Source organism: Homalodisca vitripennis, chromosome 6, assembly GCF_021130785.1.
Source record: "Homalodisca vitripennis isolate AUS2020 chromosome 6, UT_GWSS_2.1, whole genome shotgun sequence".
Taxonomy (NCBI): domain Eukaryota; kingdom Metazoa; phylum Arthropoda; class Insecta; order Hemiptera; family Cicadellidae; genus Homalodisca; species Homalodisca vitripennis.
The window spans coordinates 163,317,459-163,345,090 of NC_060212.1; positions in this window are offsets into that span (position 1 = coordinate 163,317,459).

The following is a 27,632-nucleotide window of genomic DNA, read 5'->3' on the forward strand; positions in this document are numbered from 1 at the left end:
GTTCGTAGGTAGTGCGCTTATAAAACACAAATTGGCACTCAGCTCCTTGATGTAACACTCAGCTGGACATACGTTGTTACAAGGTTCTATATAGAACTTAATTGTTTCACCTGTACTTAGAACGCAATATCGTATACAACATACTACTGCAATGCCCGATATTTGTCAATCGTTGAGGATCTTTTGTTATATTTAGCTAGGATTGTCAGTATTATAGATACTGGTATTACAGGATATATGGTTTAATAATTTTGAGAAGATTATGCGTAAAATTAATATATAAATATATAAAGTTGCTTTTTACGAGTGTATTAGAAAATATGGGAAAAGCGAATTTTAATCCTCATGAAGTAAATTAACATATATTTGAATGGGTTAGTTCAAAATTTAGAAAACATTGTAAAAGACACAGGTAGTAGCTTTCGAATTTGTATTATTTTCTAACTCGATAACGAATGCAATTAATTCGTTCCGTAAGATAGGAATGCGTTTCCAAGATTAATTTTTCTAGGCAAAAATGAACTGTGTACGCTCTAATTTCTGTGTGCTTAAACATGCTAATATAATAAATTTTTATAATGAGTAATAAAAAATTTGTAGATAATATCTAAATTATTTATTTAACAAATTACAATGATATTGTTTTAGTTTATGTTTCAGCTAATACATAAGTATATGTAAGATAAGTTTATATACAAACTAGTGGTACATAATTCATCAAATATGTCGTTGTGTACTGTATGGAAACATACTTTTACTTTACACTTCAATTTCATTGTTTCAATACAGTGCTGTAGTAAGCAACTCTCTAAATCCTGCTGCTGATGTTGTATTGTACTATTGTAATATTGCAATATTTAATTTCTTCTATTTATGTAATAATATTGCTTAACTTACAGATTGACAATCTGATTTTGTTATACAGTGTAAATTTTAGCTTTAACTGCCAGTATTCGAAGTGTGCTTTATTCTATTACCAATCTTCTTTTAATACAGAGTCACATGGTTTGTGACGATGTTTTTGATCATGTAATGTACACTTGGATTGAGAGAAAAATATTGAAAATTTACGTTAATTTATAGTCATTAACGTTTCAGAAGCCATTTACAAGACAACAAATAGAGTACTGCCTGCGGTACGACATTGCGACCCAGTAACCGCGAGTGTGTAGTGCAGAATGCTATTTGACTGGTTCGGAAGTAAATTAACCAGATATTTCGGTTTTTAATTACTTCAACCAACTAAATTGAGTCGGTATACAATGTAGCTACCGAGCAGCAATTAAACTGAGAGATTAAACATTACGGATAAACTGGTTACTTTTTACATGACTTCCCATTAGTGTTATGCTTTTACACCAGGATAAGTACCCGTTTATTTATTACAATTGAACCAACTTATGGATTTTCTGATTTGAATAAATACATCGCTAAATAGGTCGTTGAATTCCGGAAGTGTTATAACCCATGATTTATAAGTTTATGTGATCAGTGTTATAAGCCACAATTTATAAGTTTATGTGATCAGTGTTATAACCCATAATTTATAAGTTTATGTGATCAGTGTTATGAATACAGTTTGACTATTAGGTTCAATGTAATTTTCCGAACATATTTGAAAATTTTCACCGTCTGGTTTGAGGTATGCACGTGGATTTAACATTTCACATAGGCTAGTAAGATCTCAACAAGAAGATCCTTCAATATCAGTAAAAGAGAACGGTATCGGTAATTACTATTTTAAAACTCGTACAAAATTTAAATGATAACTCTTGGTAATGCCATTACTTGTATTGTTATTAAACAGCTACATATCAAAGAGACGTATAATCCTTCTGTTGCCGTAAAATATTATTTTATTGATCATTTTGTACATAGCATTCTGTGAAAATATTATACGTTTTTACATTAACGATACGTTCATTAATAATTTTACATTATATACACATTTATTAATACAATAATATTGTAACTGCTATTGCACACTGTGCATGGCCTAAAGTCTTAGAAAATTGTTCTGAATATGTAAAACTATTGTTTGTTATTGTTTCAGGGATAGTGTTCCTCATGATACTCTGTTTTGTTTGATATTAACTGGTTAAGTTAGTTAATGTATTAATGTTATATTATGTATTGTAAATATTCTACAGATATATAAAGCGTCGCGATGTAAAATAAAAGACACATATTACTACATACTACTTTAAGAATAAAAAATAAGGAAAGACATTTAGTTTTATTACAGTTTGCGGCAACCAAGGTGACAAAGCATTCTCTTCTGAGCGGTATTACGCACGCTCTCGCAGGAGCTATCCCGTGATTAACAGCAGTTTTATTGGTTACGGTGGCGACAGTTTGAAGGGAGTTCGGCCTTATCCCTCCTGTGGTGATTTACAAACCCTGGGGAGGGTTGGTGTTCTGTGGCTACCCTTGTACCGATATAAGTCAAACATGTCTTTAACACAATAGAAAGACGAAAGCTACGAAGAAACTTGCAGAAGTCATGGTGAAAACTCAATGGGTTACTGTTATTATTTATTGATACAAAGTAAAGTCAAAATATTCCATACGATACAACATAGGTACATAAAGAAAAAATATTGAATGTGTGGCCACAATTATTTTACGCAAAATTTATTAACAGGTCACTCAATACCTACCCAAAAGGGGGGGGGTAGGTTTAAGGTTTACTACTCAGATCACTCAAAGGTTTCAATAAATGTGAAAGTGTATGTCTGTCTAAGCGTCTGTCCGTCGACACGATATCTCGAGAAAATCGATAATGCACGTCAATCAATGGGATTATGTCGAGCGTTAGAGAAAATATTTAAGATTCTTATAGGTAACCATGATTTAAATGAGAAAATCTAAGAATAAATAAATTTTTAACTCCTGTTGATCGCGAAGAATTAAAAACTATCATCAGTAATTTGAAAAAATAAACGCTCTAGTGGTTTTGATAATGTAAACTATCAATCTAGTAAAAAGTTGTAAGGATATTTTTGCTCTTCTGCTTGAACATATAATAAATTGTAGTTCCCATACAGGGGTGTTTCCAAATTGGTCCTGAAAAAAAGTATCGTAGTTTCCGATTCCTAAAAAATCTAATGCAATTAAACTGGATAATCTTAGACCAATAAGTTTGCTTTCTGTGTTTTCTAAAATATTTGAGAAGGCAATGAAGTCAAGGTTATTGAACTTTTTCAGCAGTTTTAATTTTTTCAGTAAAAATCAATATGGATTTTTGGAAGGTAAAAGTACGGAGCATGCGTTGTCCGCGTTTTTGGAGATTGTTTATACAAAAAAATAAACGAGAAAAAACAAATGTACAGCTGTTTTTGTAGACTTTCGTAAGGCCTTCGATTTGGTTGATCATGCATGTTTACTGGCTAAAATGGAAAATATTGGAATTAGAGGAAATGCATTGAACTGGTTTAGGCAATTTTTGACCGAACGCGAACAAATTGTCAAGTGTAGGGGATGCTTATAGTAAACCGGGATTATAAAAAAAAGGGTGTACCGCAAGGATCCGTTTTATCAGATACTTTGTTTTTTAATTTTTATTAATGATCTTTTAGAAGTCCAATTCGAAGGAAGGGTAACCCGCGTTCGCTGATGATGTTGCTTTTTTGTTTTGGAATATAGATAGCCAGAGATTATGTAACAGTGTAAATGAAACACTCTCCTTCTTGAATAGTTGGTGTTTAGAAAATAGAATGTGTGTCAATGTTTCAAAAACAAAAGTTTTAAATTTTAAAATGAATAGGCCCTTATTTGAAGAGATCCAATTTAAGTATCATTCATTAACTTGTCAAAGTGAGAGCCAAATTGTAATTGTCTAGACATAGAAAATGTGGGATCCTTCAAATATTTGGGGGTTATAATAGACAGGGAAATTATCTTGGAAGGATCACATTGAGGAGCTAACAAGAGGATTAAAAGGGAGCATTCGAAAATTTTATTTTTTGAGGAATATATGTGACCAAATGCTTTTAAAGATACTCTATTTCGCTCTCATAAACTCTAAATTACAATATGGCATTCATTGTTGGGGAGGAACTTTCAAGAATTTAATAACAAAAGTAAGAACAGTGCAGAATCATTATATTAGGATTATATTTACATAAAAATAAAAGAGAATCATCTTTTAATCTATTTAATCAACTAAATATATTACCTTTACAACATTTATATATCTTCAAGGTTCTTCAAATTTTTCTTTATTCGTAGTGGCAATAATGAAACCGAGCTTATAATGCATAATCATAACACACGTAGTAAATCAGCAGCCAATTTATTAAGAAAACCAAAAGTTTCAAAATCCTTAATGACAAGATCTTTTATTTTTTTAGGTGGAAAACTATTTAATGAAATACCAGCAGACATTAAATTGTGTAGATCAAAAATTAGGTTTAAAAATAAATTAAAGCAATGGCTTTTTAACTTTGAGGACACGTAAATACTGATATATATTCTGAGATAGTCTGATTTGGTATATTTTGCTGAATGTGAATAAGTTTGAAAGAATATTTTGAGTAAGATTATGCTATTTTTGTTATTTTTGTTTCTTTTACAGATACTTAGTACAATATTACAGTTCAATAATTATTGTTATTAGTATTTTCTTTTGTGGAACTTTGTTAATTTCAATTTGATTATATCTTAGCTACGACATTTTGTTATGTTACTTATGATGTCACATATTTTTTTATTAGAAGTGAAGCTTTGCTTTTGTCTAATTATGTTCTGAACTATTGTTTTTTGTATGTTGTTTTTATTGATTTAGGTAGTGTACATACTGTGTTGGTTAAGATGTTGCACGAGCTCGTCGCACTATTTATTTTTGTAAAGGTAGACTCTAAGTTATGTTTTTTTATGTATTGCTTAAACCATCGCAACTGGTTAAAGATGGTTTAGTATTTTCAAAATGAGTAATTTATGATTAAATTGTAAATATTTATCGAAAATAAATCATTATCTCATTATCTCAATTTTAAAACAGACTTTAGGGCAAAACATGTAAAAACATGTGACATACTAACTCGTGTAGAAAGTGTGAGTTTTCTTTATATATGAACTGGAATAGTAGGGGCAGAACAATACGGTGAGATTGGCGCCCTAGGCCCAACTCCAAAATATAAATCTGTTTCCTATAAAATATGAGTCTCAAATGTTGATGGTATCTTGTGCAAATAGTATTTAGTAGAAAAGGTGCTCAGTATGTCGGTGATCAATCTTTTAAATTTTCATATTGCACTGAAAGAATTTTTTCACCAATCACAATTAGAAGCTCTTCCTTTTTGATCATCAATTATATTTTAACGAAATATTAGTTGTGATGTGATAACATATTCGTTTACTACGAATACAACTATAATGCGGTTTCATCTTAGTGCTCCGTTTTGACTAAAATAGTAACTACAATGAAGGTAAATTGCTGACCACAATGTTCCTACTACCTACCACAAACAAATCCCAGCAACTCCATTCATTCATTCGTTTTCTGTGAGTCACCTTACAGAACTAGAATGTATCACGTAGAATACGATATAATATAGAATAATATATCGTAGTAGTTGTAAGTAGTAGTTGACGAATATGTATAACGTAGAATATTGGTGTAAAATAGAATGTGGCAGAATTGTTACTTCAAACATTTACCATCATCTCTCCCGAAGCTTAATGTTTAATGGCCTATACCATGACGTTCCTAACTCTCCTGAAATGAAAACATCATTTAGTCAAATCGTATTCAGATCGTATAGTAATTTCAATGTTGAAATGTGTTTTCTACCGTCTCTATAGTGTGTATATAAAAAGGATGGCTAAAATTACTCTCATTTGTTTGGTATTTTAGTAATAATATAATGTAAAGGGTAATCAACAATGGAAGCACCAATAATCTAATTTCACGATTGACCCAACTAATTTTAACTCGTAACTGGATAAAGTGGTTTGCGTGTGAATCAATATAAAGTTATAGGACACGTTCCCTTGTTATAAAATCGATTAGTTGGTTGCTGAAGATTATTTGTAAAGGTCAATTATATTGTCAACACGTATAATGTTTATAGTAATGACCGAATTGTTATTTCATCTGTACTTATTTGTTATTGCTTTTACAATTAATAATATTTTCTTGCATTTTCTGAAATAAAAACATTAAAGGGAAAACTCGGTACTTGGTAATGCCTTCAAGCGATTATTGTCTAAAATTTACTAAGATAATACGTAAGCTACTTGGTAAAATTATTGTTTACCTTTCTTGGCACAATACTGTTCAGGATAACGGTCTGTTATAGTTGTTTTCAAATGATAAATAAATTCGTTGAAGTATTTGAATAATGTCTTACACTTCAAATTAAGTAAACAGAAATAAATCAAAATTTACAACTAATTAAACCGGAATTTGTTGCAGAAAAACATTAATACTACGAGTATATAAATTTAATATATGTCCTTTTGTATCCAAACTTGTCTTAAAGGTTATTTAAAATGACATAATATCTTGGTAAAGTATATTGATAAGCATTAACAAAGAAAATGAGAATAATTTAATTTAAAAATTAAAGGTAGCCTATATTAAACAGAATAGGCTGCATTATAAAACCCAACAACAATAAATAATTTTACCATGCTTTCTGTAAAAAATATATCTAAAATGAAATATAATTAAATAACTAGAGCTATGCAAAAAATAGCTACAAAATTTAATTAGAACAACTTTGTTTCATACAATTCCAGTTTAATATTTCTTGGAGTTATAGCATAATCCAACAAAAATTACTAAATGTTCAAATGTTGATATTACTATGAATTATCACACAGAATGTATTTCTTTGAACGAAGCTTTCTATTCTAGACAGACATCTGCAGATTTCGTGTAAGTGCTCAGGAACATTAATGAGTTAAGTTTACGTATTTATAAACTTTATATAAATAAATAAATAAATAAACTTATGTTTTATTGTCATAATGTATATAAATAAAAGGATTTCTCCTCATTTAGTAATGTAGAAAATAATTTAATTTCAATAAGCTTTTTTGCGTGTGCACTAGGTGGACTAAATTGCATCACTAAAAGTGGAAAATCTGTTTCTATGCAAGGCTAGCCGCAAAACTAAAAGGGGAACACGGCTTACTTATCTTATTCCCCCGGGGATATTGTAAGTAGTAAGCTGTTGTTATATAGTAGGGAGGTAGTGATATGATCCCTGTTGATATATGGCAGAGTATTACAGCACCAAACACTTATTGAAACAGAAAATTAAATGACCAACATGATGTAGGTAAAAGAATAAAAATTAAAAATATTTGTAACACTTGATTAACTTTCATAACATTTAAAATAAAATATTCTTTAATATAGAAATCGTAATATACGTGTGATACACTGCCTTTTGACGTTTACCTTCATTTTTATGTATTTTTAAAATCTTTTATATAATTTTACATTTAAAGTAATTTTAATATATTATCAAATAAATTCATGTATTTTATTGTAACCATCTCGGTATTTTACAGAACTAAAATATTTCATTGTTTATTCTGTACGAATTACGTTTACACGCTTTGTTAATTTTAAATCTTACCATCAACATTTAAATATCATATTTACTTAAGCTCTATTGCACTTAAAATTAGAAATTAGCATTTAATGTGTATACTTTAAGGCTGTCGACTATTATACTAACATAACATGTTTTATTATAAAATAGGTACTATAATATTATCCAGTTATAATCAGTAAATTGATAATACCTTTGAAAGGGAACAACAATACATTTATATTAATACGAAAAAAATCTAGTTTTCATTATGGTAATTTTTAAAGTTTTAAAAGTTTCTTAAAACCGTTTCACGTTTTCAATGGGTTATAAAAATACTATCCTGGTAATAATTAACGCTTAATTATTACACCAGTTTCCATGAGCTTTATTTATATTTATTCATTTATAAAAAATTATGAAAGCCAAAGAAGTTTATATTATACTAATGTCTCAAAGGCAATAATAATAATGTCTTGTTGATCCTTTATATTTTAGATTTTGCTACGTGATCGATGATAAAAAATACAATTGTAATTAGTTTGAAAAAAAGAAATAAACATTTATAATACAATTGAAACGGTAATTTATTCCCAGGAAACTGTGTACATGATTAATACCGGCTACAAGTTGGTAGCAAGGGCATTTCCGTGTCACAACCGGGGAGCGTTAACTTCTTTGGTAATTAGTCCCGGCTTTAATGAAAAACTTTAAAGTTCTTTTCCCTTCCGTTTTTGGCTTCATTCGTTTTACACTAAAATGTCCGTACAATATTTATACTTAATTGCTGTAAATTTGATCATAAACTCGATTGTATTTGCTTTTAACAACACGACAGCATGCGTTCTCAAAAACGCAGTGTTGTTTTCCAACTCTATTGCACAAGTAGATTACTACCGAATACATTGTATAAAATAAATCATAATATCATAGTGATACAATAAACCAGTTTTCAAAGTATAACAGAATAATTTATTGAGGAGATATGCATTAAGACACATGTTATACAGTATATTGTAATATTAAAATAACGTGGCATGCTATAGTCGAAGTTTTGGCTTGACAGCATCGCGTGAAGTGTGGTCCTAGACTCCATATTGGTTGTTACAAAGACAAGTTTGCTACTAATTAACGTTGCAGAGACGTTAGACAGCATCGCGTGAAGTGTGGTCCTAGACTCCATATTGGTTGTTACAAAGACAAGTTTGCTACTAATTAACGTTGCAGAGACGTTAGATACGATCTCGATCTCGTTTTCACTTTTATTTCTTAATCGATATTATTAACTTGATTTTATTTTAAATTGGAAATTGTAACATTTCGGTTAGGAGTGTAAACGGTAATTTATATCTTGAATAGTGGACTTTTATAGTATATTTTTAGAGAAAGTTTCTGATGGTCGATTTTGCTAAACTTATAGGTTTAATAACATAATTACGCCTTAAGAATAATTTTAATCTTTATTTTCAAAATAATATCAACCAACCTTTCAATATTATTCAGTTTTTTACATTTCATTAATACCATATTGAACTAACAAGTAATCAATTTAATTAGTCAAATCGGTCCAGAATCACATTGTAGTCAATATGTTGACCCAAATTTCCCAGACTTACGGATCTATCAGCAATCCATTCAGCTGCTTCTTATCTGACACACTCAGAGTGTTATGATACAAACTGTATATCCAGCATAAATAATATGAATGCAATGGGTTCAAGACTGCAACCTGCCTTACCGTACTCAGCATGTACTGTACTATACTATATTGCACATAACATCCATTACTGCCATGTTGAGTTACTTACGGGATAAAAATATATTTATAATATAACTTGTTAAAAATTAGAGGTGATTTTAACGTTGCTTAGCTTACCAGAAATGTCATAGTGCAGTTCAAACTACATACAATTTATATACTACTACTCTACAATTGTAAAGTTTCATTTCATGTATTATTGCTGAATTTAAATAGGCGGACACAATTCAATGGAGCTTATTCCTGTAGAATATACATGATTAATTATTGACCTATTATTCTTTACAAATATTTAATTATTTATATGTTTGTTCAATCATGTAACGTCTTATCATCTTAAAAATCAATTCATTATTTTAGTAAACTTGTCTTTTGAATGTTGAATTCCTTTTATTACATCGTCTAGTATCTGAAGCTGTCACAGACTTGACTCCTGGTATAAAGTCTTTAAGAGTAGTGGACGGTTTTCAAATATATATAAAAATAATTTTAAACGAATATTTTGGCATGGGTAGGACAAACATTCGTTGGGTCTGGAAGTGGTGTTTCTTTGGATCCCTTCAGACGAACATGACTCCTGATTTCATGAGGTGCTACTATTATCTAAATACTCGATAAGCTGGCTGAACTGCACTATGAGCGATTACGTAGAATCAGGTGATTGCTCCCAATTGGCCCAGACAAGTACGCATTACCTTAGATAACTTATATAGCACAATCGGTAGGTGTAGTGTTAACCCTGTGGAAGGCCGTCAGGAAGATACGAGGTCTCACAACGCGGTGTGGTGCGTGTCATCTATAAAGAAATTTCTGTGAGAGGTATCGTTCCTCCGTATAAATAAATATGCTAATTTTTGGTTTTTCGTTAACGTAAAATAATATGATTAACCTCTATTTAATTATTAGACTAACATATCACAAAATCCATTGTTTATTCTCAATATCAAACGATTTTTTTAACTCTTTATTTCATATCTTTATTCTCGCTAGTTTAATTTTTAAAACTATTCTTCCTTAAGTCTACTTTCACCTTGCTCTACCACCGCTAGGAATAGTTTTTGTATGGTCTTGAAGAGTTATATGTATAAACTCAAGTAAATAAGATGGAACTCTGTATAATTATTCTAATATTATACTTGATCCCTTTAATAAGTAAACATCACACATATACTTGAATGGTTGAAACACAACGTTCGTCCTTTAAGTTCGTTGGAGTGTGACAAAATGAACATTTACACAAATTTATCCTTGAAATTTTCCGTATGAACCAAACATAATATGCCGTATTATAAATCGAATCATTTAAATATTTGAGAATAAGTAATTAACGTCTTCATAGAATTAAAACAATATACTTAATATATTGACAGTTGATAATTTTTGTGCTTTAAATCGGGATTCAATCTGTGCACTACGTGCCAGGAATATTTTACAATTTTTTTAAAGTCAAAATCAATGGTTAAGTAATCTTGGAACTGTTATATTCATAATATAACCTCAAATGAGGATTTTATGTTTCACAGAACTAAACGGGGTTTATTTCAATTTATTCAATATAAAGATTCGGTTCTAGTAAGAAGAAATACTATTAGCCATAGGGAAGAAAATGTAAAATTATTTTAAATAAAAAACTTAAATATTTAAAATAGCATAAAACAATTGCTTCCAAAGTGCCAGTTTAAAGAAAATATAGTATTTATTACTTATTATATACAGAGTTATAGTGGATTTAAACTAATTTTAAGATTCTTTCTAAATATGTTTTTGCAAAGGTAGCGTAAGAGGAACATGTTAGGTAATATAGATTACGCAATTTATTACGTGAAATCCCGAGTAGATGTTATTATATAAAATGTATAATATGTGTATTGTAAATATGCACATATGTAGTCCTGGTGAACTATGCAGTACAAACACGTGCAGAGAATGTGTGACATTACCCAGTGTACCGAACATGTAAATATGCACATATGTAGTCCTGGTGAACTATGCAGTACAAACACGTGCAGAGAATGTGTGACATTACCCAGTGTACCGAACATGTAAATATGCACATATGTAGTCCTGGTGAACTATGCAGTACAAACACGTGCAGAGAATGTGTGACATTACCCAGTGTACCGAACATGTAAATATGCACATATGTAGTCCTGGTGAACTATGCAGTACAAACACGTGCAGAGAATGTGTGACATTACCCAGTGTACCGAACATGTAAATATGCACATATGTAGTCCTGGTGAACTATGCAGTACAAACACGTGCAGAGAATGTGTGACATTACCCAGTGTACCGAACATGTAAATATGCACATATGTAGTCCTGGTGAACTATGCAGTACAAACACGTGCAGAGAATGTGTGACATTACCCAGTGTACCGAACATGCCATACAGCTAACTATTACTGTGTCGCCATATACCGCTCCAACACATTGTCAACATTTAACAGCACGTTGGTACAATATTGTATCGGTTAATTAGATATTGGCAACCACATTCACTGCTACAACACGATAACAACACATTTCATGTGTTCCCTCAGCAATTGTGTTTGGCGATAGTGTTGTGTGGTAAAACAGACATAAGTATACGATCATGTAAACCTAAATTTCTGTTTTTAAATTTGAGAGCGAGCTAGAGGTTCATATTCTTGGCTAATAAAACGTTTATAACAAAAGTAGGAAATAAAAAAATATTTGATAACATCAATACACAACTCCTTATTGTTAATCTAAGATACTCCGAAATCCTCAGAACCTATTAACCGTGAATCTATGCATGTGAGTAATCATGTCCGATTTATTCTTTTGCAATTAATTTTGAAGAAGATTCATGTTCGTCTGAAGAGATCCAAAAATAGTCGGCGGCAAAAAACGAAGAGAGCACTGCGATGCTTATGACACTCAAAAGCACGGTGGAGCGACCAAGTTTTCTACGCAAAACCGTAGCTATGGTAGAAAGGGTAGATTAAATTTGAATGTTGAGTTTTACACTACATTTAGTAATCTAGATTTATCTTATGATGGAATGCTGCAAATAGTTCCTTTCGAGCTTCTTCATCACCGAATGCGTTAGATGTAGTTATGAATGGCCAAACAAACAATTATGTTAGTCCTATACGGGATATTTATTTAAGAAGAGGCAACACTGCGATATATTAATTGACCTTATTAATTAAAATTAACCTTTTTTAATCTGGCTTAGGAGCAACATGCAATACTTCAAAAAGACATTCGACAAGGGAATTGGTTGCTTTTACGTTTTTATTCATAAAAAATCACCCAAACTTTTCATTTTCAAAACATTTAAAATAAAAAAGCTACGAAAGAAGGGGAAACTACATTTTAAAAAGTTATAGCCTTGGTGATTGAATAGAACAGAAAATTTCTCCTAAGGATCAGAAAGTTTTAGCATTCACCTTCTTTAGGTTTTGAATTAAAAATATGAGAGCAAGCAGGAAACAAATAGCGTACAGTGCCTGTTTGATTATTGCAAATCTAGGAACAAGTTTTGAATAAACTTATTGATTATTTAACGTATAATATATCGAGAAATGTTAATATGTATATATATATATATATATATATATATATATATATATATATATATATATATATATACGTATACTATTAGTATAGTACACAAAGGTAACTTTCTAACTAAAGTGCGGCTCAATGTCAGATAATATTAGTGTCGTTACACAGGACCTGTGTAATTGTGTAGCGCTTCCCGGTAGCGGACCTCCTGGGCAAAAATTGCTAGAATAGAAAATTTAAACTCTATAATATTTCTTTAAAATATATCTAAATATGATTAGCATTTTTTAATGATTGATAATTTAGTTTCAGTCGATCATAATTATATCGATAATTATTGAGTTACAAGATAAAATATTGTACGTTCAAAACGCTGATAAAATAGTTGATGTTTTATAAACGTATTTTACAGTATTTTTAATGTGTGTGGTTGGATTTTATTATGCTTTGCCAAATTTAAAGTAAAATAAAGTAAAATTTAGTAATATGTCTCGTAAGTTACCATGATTGTAACATGCTACAGGCTGACAGATTTGGATAGCATATTGATTACTTGGACTGGCCTCTGTCTTAATCCTACCTCTAGTTGGAATGAAATCTCCAATCTTCATCCTATCTTATTAACACTGTCTCCTCTAATGTCGGAAGTTGGTTCTCGAAGTCCTTTTCTAATCGATTTGGTAAAATTTGCTCTGGAAAAATATTGATCATTGAGTTCCTGGACAGGTACAGAGCTGGAATGTCTCTGGATTTTATCTTATAAATAATATTTTTAAACTAGTTTTAATGACTAGTGTCAAGTATGTGTAATATATTTCTTGTGGCAAAGTGTGATATTGTTTGTATAAAAATACCTGTACGGGCAATTAAAAATATTAAAATGAAAGAAAATAAAATAAATTTTAATATGTTTTTCCATGCATTTATGAGATTTAATTTTCATACATACATTTTTTAATGTATAAAATGAAATTTCGTCAAAGTGATCAATGTTATTAATATTCAAATTTATTGTAAAATTTCGATTAATTACTTTTGGCGCATGGATGAATATAAAGATTTGCACATTTAGTAAATTAAACCGTTGTCTATGAAATTGAGTTATCTAAGAGATTTGCTACAAAACTAATAGGAAATTATACTAAAGTGAAAATGAATATAGTACATTTGAAAGTATCATAAAGCTTTTTCTTTAAATTGAGAAAGAAACAAATTGTTGTTGCTTAAAATGTAAAACGTATTAAAATTGGTAATTTTACCTTAAAATTACGAAAACCATTACCATTAAAATGTTTCTATATTTGTATTAGTCTATAAACGTCTTTGGTAGTATTATAATAGAATAATTTTATAATCTAAATATCTAAGCTATGATATATTTTTATCGGTTTTCAATTATTTGAGTTGTAAATATTAAAAATTTTATTTTTATTATTAAAAAAACATCCCTGTACTGACCAAGGAGTTTCCTCAGAATCAATGAAATTTTAAAACTTGATATTTTCCATAACTGTTAAAATTTAAGAAGATATTGCCATTTACTTTCAAGTTATGATTTAATTAAAATGTAAAAATGACTGTTTCGTTATGTTTGGAAAACTAATACTATTTTAAATTGAATATGCAGGTTTTTTGGAGATCTATGCTGGTTGTCTTATTATGATGATTTGAGGCAAAGTTATCCTGCATATGCCACCTGAAAATATGCCTAGTTGCTTTCCCCACTACTGACTTACATTACTGTACGGATAAGCTATAGTAGCTATATATTTGCTATCGGAATATTTCCTCACAACTTGCAGTACAAAAAATCTTTTTTTGAGAGAGGACTAAATGGAATTGGCAAACCGTATTAATGTTGGGAAGTTAATTTAGATTCGTAGAAAGTTATCACCTTAACTATCACAATTAGTTTTTGGAATGCGTTGGATATTTTAAATTAAAAAGATCTATGAATATCGATGTTAAATGTGTATTGCACTATAACTTATGATTGAAGATGAAACATAGTTAAAATTAAGCTGGTATAAATACCAATAAATGAAACTTAAACTTTTCATTCATCAATTAGCCAATAATCTCTTTTCAAAATACATGAAATTCATATATTTTAATGCGGTGAGATATATCTCTTCGTGTGTATAAAAAATTAAAACTTGATAATTATTTGATAAGAATACAGTCAACTTAAACCATTAAACCAAAAGCATACCTTTAGTACAGTGGTGCAAAAATACTAATAGTACATTAATTTAAATATAACAAATGTATGAATACGTATAGATAGGACTAGTTGGCCCTCGTTGTTTATCTTGTTGTCGTATTATATATAAATTTGTATTATTTTTATGATGTGTTGCTTTATTGTACATTTTATTTGGGCGTCTGGTTTTATTCACTCACATTAAATTTATTTTTTGCAATTATTTTGTTATTATACTGTTCTTGTGTCATTGAAGATGTATTAATACTATTGTTCTGGATTTCTTTGAATTACGGAAATTGGCATTAAATTTGTTATATTATAATTTAACTTAAACTTTTTACTCCATTCTATACATTTCATATAAGCTATATATGAAAGGGAAAATCAAGTATTATCTATCTATGGGTAAAATTTATTTATCTCATCAGCAACTGAGTTAGACTTCGAGAGACTACTATATCAGTTATGTAACGCCTTTTTATTTTATTTTCTAAATATACAATAAGTGAAAAATGTTATTAAAGTTGAAATTTATGGTTTAATTTCCATTAATTACTTTTGGCGCGTGATGAATATAAAGATTTACAACTTTAAGGAATTAATCAGTTGTCCACGATACTGGGTTTTCTAAAAAATCTGTCACAAAACTAATAGGAGATTATATTACTGTTAAAAGTTATAATACTGTGAAATTATATTGCTCGTTAAAGTCACGCAATCCCTATCTATCAATGTAAAACATTGGGCTACAGGATAGCAATGTAATAAAGAAAATGAAGGAGATATTATGCATTTGTGTTGTGTCTCATGGTCAGTTTCCCTTACATTTAAGTGACGACCTAACAATACAGAGGCAGCAATCACCATACTCAGAGACCACTACGTCACCACTACTCTAAGCTAGCTCAAACATTCAATTTTAACGGTAACCTAGAAGTCTGCGAATATTTGGCTCAGTTTTAGTAACATTTAAGCTCATACACAAAATAATTTGAATGAATGTAGTATATGCAATTTATTTAGTACGCTCGAAGTTTTTCCCTTTATTTAAAAGGAAACATAGGACGTAAAAGCAGTTTTCTTAATAAGAAGGTTACAAATTTACCTCGCTGGCCTTTGAAAGCTGCCTTATCAAGCTTTACATTTTATTATTCAAATCTCAAAAATCCCTTAGATGCCGAAAATGTAGCGGGAAGATTTTTATTCATAATATTTCAACGGAATTCACAATTTCAAAAAGTTTCCGCCCCATTTAAGGTATAATTTAATGGGATTATACCCTCAATATTTATTGTTTGAAAATACGGAATCAGGTTTTTTTGACAACATTTTCATATTTTACGTTTATATATAAATAATGTAAATAAGCTATACCTGACAAAGTAATTCGAACAAGAAATTTTCGACAGAAAGGGTACTGTAACATCGATGTTTTGCATTAATATAGATTAGTAGGTGCGGAAATGTATTCATGAATGTGAAGAGGGATATTGCTGAGAAGTTGGGAGTTAACAACAGTAGGGAGTTGACAATATTGAGAAGGTTGGTATCAGATATCTTCTATTACGCTTCTTGCATATCGTAGAAATACATATATTGCTACATTTACATTCTGAATGCAGCTGTGAAAGCGTGCTTCCCTGTTCCATCTTCAGTGTACACTAATAATTATAGCACAACTAAAAAGACACCAGCAATATAGAAACGAAATATGTGGAAGTTAAAGATTTAGAATCAATATTATTTTCAAGTTAGTATTTAGTAACCAAATCATCATAGCAGAGTTAGCTATATCTTAATTTATTATCAGCTGTTAATAAAATCAGCTGTTGTGCAATCCCTTAAGCACCAGATTCCTAATGCTGTACTTAATCATGTCATTTATTAGTTGCCCAAACCTTTATTTGAAAAACCTTCATTATTTCTTAACTACTTATTGTAGAAAATTCAAAGTAGTACCAAAAAGTTTGCATTGAAAAGGCAATATTTTATGATTTTTATTGTGTTTTTAACAAAATCACTCATCATAAAGTAAGGTTTGAAATTTTTACATGGCCACTATTTCATTATAGAAATGATAGTTTCACCTTAATGTCTGAAACCTTTGTATAGATAAAAAATTATTTTCTAAAAAACACACCTAATCAGACAGATAGAAAACTATGCATGATAGGATTATAAATTATACGAGTATAATGAATTTCGTTTGCATCTATTTGTATTATACTTTGGTAAAGTTTGGTTATTAATTACGGGAAACTCTGTATATTGTACCTAATCACACATTTATGGACTAATTCCTAGATTGTCCCATTTATCATTGAATTGAGTCATTTACAATTCCGTTGGAAAACTGTGAAGGTTATATACTATTATTTAATAAGATTTAAAGTAGGGTTATGGACTTATAACTGAGCGAATTATTGCATGCTACCCTGTTTATTCAGACATACCACCACCTGAAGTGTGAGTACACATATTATGATTGCAGACAGCCGAGTCTATCCACTATATTCCTTAGCCACCTGCTACGTGTGTACGAATATAGTTGGGGGAGACTTTTAGTTTCTTGGAAACGTAGATTTTGTATGGGCCATTACTACAGTATGGAGTTTAAATTAACCTTTCAATAGTGACGTCCCTTTGATCTTTATCATGAAAGGTCATTCATTCTGTATCATGTGCGAGGTAATTTATGAATGTGGGAAAAAAATACGTCTCATCCTGTATCATTACAACATAACGTGATACAAATGACTCTTACAGAAGTTTATATCCTGATTTAGACTGGGGAATTTCCCACATAATTTTGAGGTAACTTAATAGTGATATGGAAAACCCATCTCTCTGTACTCAAGTACGCCTCGTTGCTCCAGCAGAAAACGTATATTGCTTACAGCAGGGACGTCACTCGGACCATTACCATGAACAATGGTTGTATTCCGTAGCATGCGTGATGTAAGGCGAGGGCATTGGAAGAGAAATACATCTTGACATCTTAGCCCTTCTTGTTGCCCCATGTCATGTTTTAAAGTCCTGCTTTTTTGGAACCCTGATGTAGACTAGATACCCACAATGACTGTGAGGTATCTTATAGTGATTTGGACAGTTTCAATCAATCCTGAACCATTAATTTATGACGGCTTTAATATAATGCCTCCTTTATAGACGTATTTGCAAAGCAACAAACGAACCGTTGTAATGAAACCACATCTCCTCAAATATTTTTATCCTGTTTCTCCATAATTGTTCTATTTTTAAAACTTACAAAGTGAACAACACTGAAGTAGAACCAATCTCGAACAGCCCCCAACCATTAAAAAAGGTTCATCCAATTTGGATCAGTAGTTTCGAAAAAAAAATCTGTAGACATAAAAAAATGGAAAATATAGGTACACAGTTTGAAATATCCTTCTTCATTTTTAAATCGGTTAAAAAGTCAAAATTTAATTGAGAGGTTAAGGTTATATATGTACAGATTAGGTCAAGTGCAACCGCAAATTTGTTATCTATAGTGGTGTACAATGATTATAATATAAGTTTCTAAATCAGCAAAACACACTTTTATGATTTTCAAAGGTTACCATTTACGATGGATGATTTCATAGAATAACTGCTTATTACATATTGCCATCCTTAAATTTTACAAAAACAAAACAAAATAAAACACTACGTTTTGAGAAGTTGAATATAGCTTGTATATGTTTACAATAAAAGTTACAGGTAGGAATCCAAACCGGCACCAGGTAGTGCAGTGTAAAACCCAGTTAAGGGCAACTTTATTAAATTATTTTACATTCATCTGTAGAAAAATTGAATCTCTTTACTTTACTCATAAGAGGCATCTGTAGTATCGTCTTTCAGTACCCGTCTGAGTCTAGTCTTGTGTTGTCCTGACATTCCGCACAAATGTAATTTCCAGTAGCAATAAATATCGCTGTGTTACTACGCATTTTTACTAACAGTTCGATGCTATTCGTGATTGGCACACAGAGTCTTGTAACTTTCAATGGGTAGAGGTCTAATAGACTGAGTTAGTTTTTATTTTAATATTTATTTTCACATGTCTGTGATATCTTGCCCTTCTAAAAAAATTTTACAAATTTTAATCGTGTAGGGAATATAATTATATAGTTTTGCTTCAGGTTTACTATTTTTATGTGATAAATTAAGATTCTTGTGTTTCATGTACAATGTTGTATGAATGGGAGGTTGGAGTTGTTTCAAAGAATGTGTCTGCAAGTAGTCCAATTGACGACCATATGTAATTTTATTAGTATTTTAATTTTATATTAGGTTATAAACATCAGATTTCGTATGCTGCAATGTGCGGAAGTTCAAATGTAGTCGAACTCAACAATTGAATAATAATAATACTTCAAATCGCATGAGTAATGCGTAGCACGTTAATAGAAAATATATTTTCACTTCCAGGTGATGATTAGTGTAAGGTAATTTGTAATATGCATATGTAAAATCTCTTCGTTCATTTTGAAACTTTCGGATGTGCAATAAAATCAATTTTAGAACCACTTTATTTGACACAAAAATGCATTTTAATCATTCTAACACTTTTCCATGAAGCTTCAATTCTCTCCTTGTGACAATTGTACATAAATCAACTTTTAGTTCATATCTATAAACGTTTTAACATAATTGTCCCAGAATCATCACATTATTATAATATCAGGCACGCAAGGATTGTCTGATTACCTGTTATAAGATTTGTTAAATTATGTTTAGTAAAAATTATTCTTATATTTCCAATGTATCATTCAGAAAAATTTAGAAACCTTTAATTAATTCAAATTAATCTAATCAATTTCATTTTAAATTTTTAATAAAACGTTTCATTCTCCTTCTCCTTAAAATAGGATATGAGGACCCGAGGCTCTAATCTTATCAGAATCCAGGCGAGCTTGACCTTAGTCCTTTCTTTTGTCCATGCCTTCCCCCAACACCACCTCTCATTCATCTTCATTTTCAAATTGACAAATATTACAAGTAAATTAAATATATTTTCGTGACTGATAACTTAATTTGTTAATTCTATTATTTATTTTAAACTAACTAAAATTTATTGCTATAACGGATTGCACCTTTAGCCTACTCACGGGCTGCTTGCCCACGCAGACTAATTTACAATAAGATACATATCTAGAACTCTAACTCAGACCCAAAGTTTAACGACTTAGACCGCTCGGCCATCGGCACTCCCAACAAGACAGAAAACAACAGAAACAACAGTGTTTGAAATGTCTTTGCAATCAAATTAATTTTTTGAAGCGTTGTTTTAAACTTTTGTACCAAAATGAAAATTGTGGAAATAAAAGTTTTCATTATAAATGTCCAGAGATTACCTTAAAAATAAATTATTACAGTCTACATGTTAAATTAAAATGGGACATTCATTCAGACACTTCTCCTTAATTATCCTAATATTTTGCTATACATTTTATTAAAAAGAGTGTACACTCTTAATTAAATAATGTAAAGCAAATAGTTAATAAACTAAAGAGTAAACGTAAGTGATAATATGAACCGGTTTGAGCTGCAGTACGGCCAGTTTAAAGAAGCTCTGGACTCCGACCGGAGTCTTAAATTATCAAAGTTTTTCCATTTCGCTCTGTGTACTTGGAGAAGTCATATCTCGGCGCGTCAAGAGCTCTGGGAAAAGGAAATTTAACAAAGATAAATACTTCCACATAAAAACTTCCGTTTAATAATTTACTTTTGAATTCCTTTGAACATTTATACTGAGGGTTCCCTTGATATTATTACAAAAAGTTCATCAAATAATTCTTTGAAACATTACTATGACAAACTAAACAATTATACTAACAAATTATATTATTATATTGAATTGGCAATTATATGTAGGAATAAATAAGTATTCAGAAAAAATATTTAAACTAGAAAAAATATAGTGTAGTTGGTGAATGTGTTGTAATTATTTTCAACATACAATTTATGGTTGTAGGATGTAATCTCCATAACTAAATTGAAACTGAAATGGAAATAATAATGTTTGAAAACATTTTTAAGATAAACAATGGTACTTTTTGGTCACCTTTTCAAAAATTATGACAATCGTGCAAGGTTTCGCTCCCTCGTGTGGTTTATACTTTGTATGTATCAGAGGGTTCATATTTTGACCTTTTTCCCAGATAGAAAAGAACCTATGACCTTCGACATTCTTAATTTTCCGTTCCCTCATCACGGAGGCAAACACATTGCTCCAACCTAAATTGAGAAGAGACAATATTGCAAGAATAATATTTCAGAAAGATCTGAATAGTGGATAACACTAAATTTGTGTTTCCTTCTTTACACTTTTAACACACAATAAGGTGCTGTCATGATCACGCCCTTAGTTTTACATATTTAACAAACTTAAAGATTTAGGCTTAAAATATATATATATATATATATATATATATATATATATATATATATATATATATTGTCATTAATAAACTCGGTTAGGTCAAAATTCTATTCTGCATTCCCCATAATATCCAATCTTTTATCAACCTGTATGTCCAAGTCCGTTTTATTGCTGCAGTTCAACAGTATGGTTCGATCCTAAATAGTAAGTACTCGGTCTTCAATACAAGTGTGTTCCTACATTTTACGACAAAAGCCCTGTAACTTAGAGGACAGATGTATCTGACACTATAAGGTCTCGCTCATTGAAACAGTTCTGTCCTCACAACATGCTCCATACTCTTCGTATGCCATCAGTGTGTATGACATACAATTTTATATTGTGTATTCAGAGTTCTGTCCTCACAACATGCTCCATACTCTTCGTATGCCATCAGTGTGTATGACATACAATTTTATATTGTGTATTCAGAGTTCTGTCCTCACACAACATGCTCCATACTCTTCGTATGCCATCAGTGTGTATGACATACAATTTTATATTGTGTATTCAGAGTTCTGTCCTCACAACATGCTCCATACTCTTCGTATGCCATCAGTGTGTATGACATACAATTTTATATTGTGTATTCAGAGTTCTGTCCTCACAACATGCTCCATACTCTTCGTATGCCATCAGTGTGTATGACATACAATTTTATATTGTGTATTCAGAGTTCTGTCCTCACAACATGCTCCATACTCTTCGTATGCCATCAGTGTGTATGACATACAATTTTATATTGTGTATTCAGAGTTCTGTCCTCACAACATGCTCCATACTCTTCGTATGCCATCAGTGTGTATGACATACAATTTTATATTGTGTATTCAGAGTTCTGTCCTCACAACATGCTCCATACTCTTCGTATGCCATCAGTGTGTATGACATACAATTTTATATTGTGTATTCAGAGTTCTGTCCTCACAACATGCTCCATACTCTTCGTATGCCATCAGTGTGTATGACATACAATTTTATATTGTGTATTCAGAATTCTTTCCTCAACAAACAACACACACTCTATTTTCTTCCATCAGTTATATTACCGCCCTATTTTCACACTGATACTGATATTACCAGTCAAATGTTGAGGTATATAATAGTCTACGAGTTTTTTTCACCCAAAATTCTCCTTTCACATTTGGTTAAATATAAGAATTTGTCTTCCTTTGTCTGAATTGTAGCAACTCTTCCCTCACTCTCTCTCATTCCCTGTCAATCTCTTACTCTCTCACATAACCTAAGATCCTGTGGGATGTTCCTGATTACAACTCTGACCGCATAATGCAATTAAATATGCGAGTACTATTAAGAGCAGTAGTTGTTCTCGTGCATTACTCTCCTTTTCTTTCCCTCTCCCTCTCCCCCGTACTAGTTCTCCAAACAACTCGAAGTGGAATAGCAGCAAACATTGCATTCAGCTGCGCATCCTGTGTCTATTGTAATTAAGTCCTTTCCATATTCTTGCACTGCAATAGTCTACTTTAGTTCCTCTAACCGTGCAAACTTGTCTTCTCCAATTCACAATGACCAACTTCTCCTTTAATAGTTTCAACATTTTTCCTGACAACATGCCGTACTCTGCGTTTTGCACTTATGTAAATATCCTATTCAAATTATCCCTATCCTAATATGCAAAATATATACTAATCGTAATAAATTATAGCTATTTCACCACTAAACTTTGACTACAGAAACATGGTACTTTCAAACTCGTAAAGAAAAAGTAATTGAACTTTATACGTAACTCCTATAAAAAACGTAAACCGAAGAACGTGAATACTCTACAGCTAATACTTATACAGTATGACATTCTCATAGTGGTCTATCTAATTCTTCGCAAACAATAAGTCCTCAGAGGCTTAAAAGCAAATAACGTCCTACTAGAAAAAGATCGTTTGGAAGTTTTTATTTGTATTAACAGTTATCTACTTTTATTGCTATTAAACGGTATTCTACGTTAAAAATATAACTATTTAATTAAAATAAGAAACAAAATGAAACATATAACCAATTTAATGGACCTGATATTTGCATATCAGAGGTTTAACAACGTTGAAAAATTTTAAAAAAGATATATATATTTATATATATACTGACCTATGAAGTAGTAACTTCATTGGAGTTACTACTTCATAGGTCAGTACATACTCTATAATATATTTGTATTAATAAAAAAAGTTAGATAGTACCCCTTAGTACTTCATTTGACTTATTTCTAAATATATTAATCTTAGTAGTACTATACAGTGAATTTAAATTATCTATAATATTAGTATCATAAGTTTGAATCTCGGGAGTATGACTGAGAGCATACGTGGAAAGCTGTAGTTTTATAAGGAAATTCCTATATACCAAAATTGTATTCAGTTAAACAATACAAACCTGAAATGCACCACAAGCATATTTGACGGTTTCACTTTTTGATAAAAATATATTCTCCTGAGCTTTCAGTAAAGATTGTTCAGCCCCGTGTTGAGGCAAAACATTAGTATCCATTTCCCACCCTCATGTATTTTGTATGAGACGGGAAGTGAAAATTGAGGATATTGCCAAGGGGAGATATGAATAAAATTATCGAGGGGATGAGCAAAAGAATCTACTATCGGGTAACATTGTTTTTGTTATCTACTGCCATATTTAAATAGTTACATGATATTTATACTAATAAATAATTCATTTACATGCTTACAACAGTGGTATTAAACGTATAACATCTCCAGGCTTTGTGTCAAAGCATGCATTAAATAAACGTCTGTGATATCTTTGTAAAAGGTAATGGAAGAATGCTTTTGTTGTGTGTAAAAGAGTATTATACAAAGTGTAAAAAAGTCCCTATGGGCTTCATAATTCCCGCTTGATTACAGCTAAAACAATAAAACATGGTACATCATCACTACACACATGAATGTACTTTTTTAAGTAACTACTTTTTTTGTCTTGTCAGCGGAATGTCCCACAAGGAGACAGAAGTAAATCTTAAACATACCATAGGTCAAGTAGCACATACAATTAAAGGACTTTACTAATAGAATACATTGCTACAATTCCAACCTCAAAGGATAGTAAGTTGTGAAAGTTAAACTTAGTACATGAATACTTGAATTACAAGTTTTTAAGCTAATCGTTACCAAACCCGTATAATTATAATTTTGTATAATTCAACATGCAATTTGAAAATAATTTGATTTATTGCAGCATGAGAATAAATTGGAATATACCAGAAAAAGCTATATATATATATATATATATATATATATATATATATATATATATATATATATATATATGTATATATATATATAGCTTTTTCTGTTATATGTATATATATATATATATATATTTATATATACATATATATATATATATATATATATATATATAAGGAATATACAGAGGATTATAGAGGAAAATCACTATCGATTGACTAATGAAAACCCAGAACTACTCGTATCTACACGTATACGTCATCGTAAACTCATTATCATATGTTCCAAAACAATATAACCAACGCCCCAACCAGGAAACGTCTTATTGCGATTGTTAATTATGTTTACTAAGGTGTGTGCCAGTTCATGCGTATAAGGAACTCTCCAAACGTTGTACCTAAAATGGTATACTGTATTGGCATTTTTATTAATGTGTATTACTGATTGATAAGCATTTATTAAATCTTAATTTATTTGATATGAAGGTTGGTTTCTATCTCACTCGTTTTTTTCTGGATCGCTGTCTTATCCCTGGCTAAGATCTGAATAGTAAATCAGAGTTGTGGGTCAGTTTAGCGGACTCAAGAGAGGAAAAAATTCATTTATCCGTCTTAAATCATGGTTGTGGATAAGATTATGATCAATCAATCATAAACTCCAAACGAGATGAACAAAAGTGAGAAAGATTAGAGAATAAGAACAATCTACGAAAGTGAGAAATTTTAAATACGTTAAAAACAATAAATCCGGAGGATAAAAATTAAAATATTAGAGAGAAACAAAACAACTAAGAATACAAGCGTATTCCGACTCACTGAGGTGGTTTGCGTATTCTCACATACACGCAACACCGCACGGCTGACGTCACATCCTCTGTCGGGGCTCCCATGGAGTCAACTCGGTGTCCTTGGATGGATAAGCAGCTGGCGACACCACCAAAATTTCAAAGAAGCAACTGGTATCGGAGGAGGACACGTAGTACAAAGATGATAACTTGTCTCGCGCCAAAAGAAATTTCACAAATCTAACAGGGGTCAAGGTGAGTTTAAAAATACTCCACACCTTGATGAAATAGACCTCATCCAAGATTTAGAGCGAAATAAGGAATTGAAATACATCCCTTTAAACATACCATAGGTCGAACATTATGTTTACGTTGTTTCTTCAATATATTGGTTTACACAGCCTCTATTTATAGAATCTAAGTTCCACCGATGTTAGGTAGATATGTTTGGCAATAGTCTTATTTGATATTTCTAAATATTCTACCTAAATTTGGTCAAGTATCACCTGAATAAATATTCTTTACTCGTAATTCACATCTTTGTATACGAGGTTGAAATATTTTAGCTTTAATATGCTGGGTATTTACAAAACTCTCATTACAAACTAATAAAATATTGTTGTATGGACAAAAAGGAATCTAAAGATTATATACCATCAATGGCCTATCTCTTTTTGTTGTCAAGTTCGATTAAAGAGGTTAATTAGCTTTGAAAATATTATTTTAAATGAAAGAATTACATACAAACGTGTGGACGGTAAACGAACGGAGATATCCACTGATTTAATTTATGTTTGCCATCTCTTGAATCATTGCATAATGTTGTAAAGTTTTAAATAGAGTTTTAAAAACACCGTTTTTTATTAATTTATTCATATATTAAGCTCAATCATTTTTTGTAAATTTTATAAATGATTCAATGAGGAGAAATCCTGGAATTATAGCTTTAGGCACACATTATTGATCAAATATGTAGTACATATTAAATTTGTTTCGTTTAAATTTTGATTTAAGTTTTATTCTCTAACACCAAATGTCCTTAAAAACATAACATTCTTATATATGTTTCCAATAATCTAGGATTTTACTTAAGAGTATTTTTATGAAACCCATAGAACAGGGAGTCAGCGAAGTCCTGCTCCTCTGATATTAAGTTCTAGTCATAGAAATCAAGCGGTAAACCTTTAGCAGGAAGACGTCGACTTAGAACTCAGACTAAGTTCGTAATGAAACCACATGTCGGTACACAATAGCTCGACACACCGCGCACCGTGCATGTGCCGCTTCCGGGGAGAAAATTCGGCTCCTGTATTGTTTGTTGTGTACTAATTACAGTTCTAAACCAACTGGTGGAGTATTTATAAATTCTGAGTAAGTTTTTACACCCTTTCCGTACTTTATATGTAATTAATTACAACACTGTATACAAAATCACAGGTTATAAGCATATATCCACAAGTTATTTGTATAATAACGTTCCGATAAAGTAATTGTTTTTTTGATTGTAGTTGATTTTTATTCAAGTTATTTTAAATAATGCAGTTATTCTACAAAAAAGATTAAATTTAAGGTATATTTTGCAAAAAGTACTTAAAATGTCTTATTAAGATTATGTACAATAGGCCTATGAATAAATCTATGATATTAAGTAAAAACCATTGTTTTGGACGATTTCTAATAATAGTTTTTTAGACCTCTACACTTGGAAACTACAGAAAATAAACACTCATGTAGTAAAATCGACCTTAAAAGTGTCAGTAATAATACTTATATTTAAAGTTTATACTTATTATATTATTAAGGTTAGGTTTGGTGGGGGAAATGTACAAATATTTCGATTTACAGTATTTGATTTGTTTAGAACGCATATTGGTTGTCGTCAGCGGATCATAAAACACAACGTCCACCCAACTCTGGCCGCTCAATCCCTGTCACTGATCCACAGTCGTACATCACTCGGTTTCACTTGGACGTTAATTATCGATTTCCTTGATTTATTTTTAATATAATTTAACAATAGTTTTAATTTGGAGAGTGTTTTCGGGTGAACAGGTAAAATTATGGGAATAACTAATATGCCTATTTTGTAGATTTTACAGCTAAACCAATTCTGAAATTAGATTTAGATTACGAACAAAGGTTTTATCACTAGATGGCTGG